This window comes from Marmota flaviventris, chromosome 5 (assembly GCF_047511675.1).
Source record: "Marmota flaviventris isolate mMarFla1 chromosome 5, mMarFla1.hap1, whole genome shotgun sequence".
Lineage (NCBI taxonomy): Eukaryota > Metazoa > Chordata > Mammalia > Rodentia > Sciuridae > Marmota > Marmota flaviventris.
This window is the reverse complement of record NC_092502.1, coordinates 147,438,484-147,442,080: the sequence shown is the minus strand read 5'-3', so window position 1 is coordinate 147,442,080 and position 3,597 is coordinate 147,438,484.

The window sequence follows — 3,597 nt, the reverse complement described above, 5'->3', positions numbered from 1 at the left end:
GGAGTATAATGTGGTGTCACAGGTAGTCCAGGACTCATTCAGGATTTTGAGAAAGGACAACATAAGCCAGGTGTCCCACAGCAAAGTGGCAATCAAGGGCACCATGACAGAGGGAGCAGGTCAGACAGGACCAGGTGGATGGACAGTGAGGGAGGCTGAGGAAGACTAAACCTCCAGGAAAGCAGAAGGCCAGTGGAGTCCAGCAGGGCAAAGCAGGGTGAGGTTCTGAACATGCAGAATAGATTCTCTTAACTTGGGAAACTCTTCAAAGTTGTGTGTGTAGAGGATTTTAATCCACTCCCCGCTCTGTGCCTGGGTCTCATTCAGCCAGTTAAGTATGGAGCACTTATCTCCTGCCAGGGGAAGATACCAAGATAGAAAGACCAGGCCTCCAGGAGCTTGGAGGGACAGAAAAGAGGGTTGAAAACATGATAAGGGCCGTGATAAGGATGGTCAGGATGTGATGGGCACTTGGGGGAGGGATCTAAATCCAGCTGACATGTCAGGGACAGTTCCCTAGAGGTGGCTGCCTAAACACTGGCTGTTAAAGGATGCTAAGAACATTGCAGAGGGGAGTTGAGTCTAAAGCCACTGCAGGAAAATCCTTCCCAAGGCCAAGCTACACCTGCCTCCTGGGTGAGAGTTGGGGTCTCATCCAGGACGTTTTCTCTGGGGAAGGTTAGGAAGAGAGATGCTCCCTCTGACATCCTAACTCTGGATAAGGCAGCAGCCAGCACAGGGGCAAGGATCTGAGGGAATCTGCCAGGCCTCGAGCTCTGGAATGCCATTAAAAGTGTACATGCCAGGCGGGTTGGCACACGTTCCGGGATGAATCTGCCACTGCTCCCTCTGACAATGTTTAGCATGAAATAAAAAGTATGGCTTTCAAATGATACCACGAGGAAGATTCTTGAGCAAATATGGCCAAAGACTCCTGAAGAATGTTCTTGGGGGCTGGGACTCCAAACACCTCCAGCTTTCTTTTTCCACTGGTTCTTTCTAGCCTTGTACCAAGGTTCAACTGGATGGTTCACTGACCTTCTAACAGGTTCCCTGATCCTGCTGCCACTCAGAGCCCCCACAATGTGTCTCTCTAGTTATTTTCTCTTGTTTTTTTTCCTCTCTAATCTTCCCTTTTTTACCTAACCTCTCCCCTCAGTACACTACAAATGTCCTACAGAACCTCAAAACACACACACTGAGCTTTAGGCACTTTCTCACTGTTGTACCTTGCCCAAGCCACGGCGTCTGTGGAAAGGATGTCTTCAGTGCTCCAAATCCACCCCCCGCAGCTGGTATTTATCACTGAACTCACTGTGATCCTATAGCCAAAGCTGTTCGTGTGGAAGACAAGTTGATGACATGGACACCTTTTCTTGTAGAGATGTCTTGTAGGTGAAAGATGCACTGATCTTGTGACCTCTGCTAAATTGAGGTCCCCAGGAGCATGGCCCTGTCTGGCTTGTCTTAAAATCCTAAAGAGTCCAAGCCCATGCTTCACATGGAACAGGTGTTAAAAAGCATCTGTATTCATCAGGGCTTTGGGTGACAAGTAACAGAAACTCAACCCAAGATGCTTAAATAATGAAACAGAGTGGATTGATTAGCATGAGCCATTGAAAAGTCCTCAGGTGGATCTGGCTTCAGAAAAAAAAAAAAAAACGATGCTGCATTGTTGTCATGAAGAATAGCTCTCCCTCACTCTCCCCATCTCACTGCCTTCCTCTGTTGGCTTCATTCTCAGACTCCTTCTCCACTTTATAGCAAAGTTGTGCAGAGGAAGCTACAGGTTTAGATCCCACTCTCTAAGCTACCTCAGTAGACAGAGTGAGTTTCTTACTTGATAACTCCAGCAAGAACTTTGAAGAAACGCTGATTCAACTAGAACCAAATGCCAATTTCTTGACCAATGCAGACAGCCTAAGGCATGTGCCCTTCACTGCTGACAGCAGGCGGGCAAGTTGTATGGACTAAGAACAAGGAAGGTGAGGTTCTACAAAGGAAGTATGGGGGCTATGACCTAAAAAGGGGGTGAGGAGGTCAGGCAACAGGAGCAACAAATGTCCGTGACAGAGTCATTTTTCTGTGCTGGCACATTCCAGCAATACAAATTGGCATCTCTTCTTTTCGTATCAATTTTGCAACAACTTGCTCAAAGAAATTAATGTTCCTATTTTGGCTGAATAGTTTGGCCATAACAGCAAGTTCACAAAACAATTTAAATAGCAGCAACAAGTAGAAAACATGGGTAGGGAATAATTGGAGAAATATGAATACTAGCAACTCAATTATTTTACAAAAGAGAGAGAGAGAGAGAGAGAGAGATGGATGGATAACAGAGAGATAAATGAATACAGCATTTTATTTATATTTATTTGATTGCACGATTTATCAAATTAAAATCCTATCATAATAGATCCCATTATAAAGACAATTCAAAGAAGCTTCAATTAATGGAAAACCCTACAGCAGCTGCTTGAATAAGGGCTTATTATCTCACACAACTGAGCATTTATGAACATATTGATGGTGTATGCCACAGCAATACCTTTTGAAGGCAGATCTACCAATGGATATTAAAGTTAGTGGGCAGATATTTGAGGAGAAATGAATATTTGCATAATCTCAAAGTACCTCCTCCAAGATATTTGTTAATTACAAAGGGTAAAATCATAACTTATGGTGGGGAAACTAGCAAACATCAACTGAACCAAATGATCATGGCTAAGATGGCTAACATTGCCTAATATAATGGTGCCCTGAGAAGGCCCAACCTCAGTTCTGTGTTACTCTTACACAAATGCAAAACTTCTCTCTAGTCTTGAGAAAACATCACACAAACTCAAGTTGAGAAACAGTCTACAAAATAACTGACCAGCACTGAAGTATATGAGAGAAGGCAAGACAGAAGAAAGGTTTCCAGGTTGGAGGAAACTCAAAAGACAGGACAATGAAATCAATGTGGTGTCTTGGATTGGATCCTGGAAAAGAACATGTCTTCGTCCTTGGGCTGCTCTAACAAAAATACCATAAGCTTGGTGACTTATAAACAACAGGAATTCATTCCTCCTAGTTCTGGAGACCAGGGAGTCAGAGATCAAGGCACTGGCAGGTTCAATACTTGGTGAGGGCCTGCTTCCTAATCCGTGGAATGGAACGATGCCTTCTCACCATGCTTTCATGTGGTGGAAGGGGCAAGGAAGCTGTCTTGGGCCTCATTTTTAAGGGAACAATCCCACTGATGTGGATTCTGCTCTCATGATCTAATCACCTCTTAAAAGTTTCCCATCTCCTAATAGCACTGCCTTAGAGGTTAGGATTTCAACATATGAATTTAGGAACACATGAACATTCAGACCATGGCAAATATTAGTAGGATAATCAGGGAAATCTCAATAAGCATGTAGTTTAGTTAATAGCATTGCATAAAAGTTAACCTCCCATTTTGATCATTCTGTCCTCACTATGGAAAAAGTTAACATCCAGGGAAGCTAGGTGAAGGACATATGGGAATTCTCCTTGTTTTACAACTTTCCTATCCATCTAAAATCATTTCAAAATTAAAAGTCAAAAAATAAAACTATTGTATGGATCCTT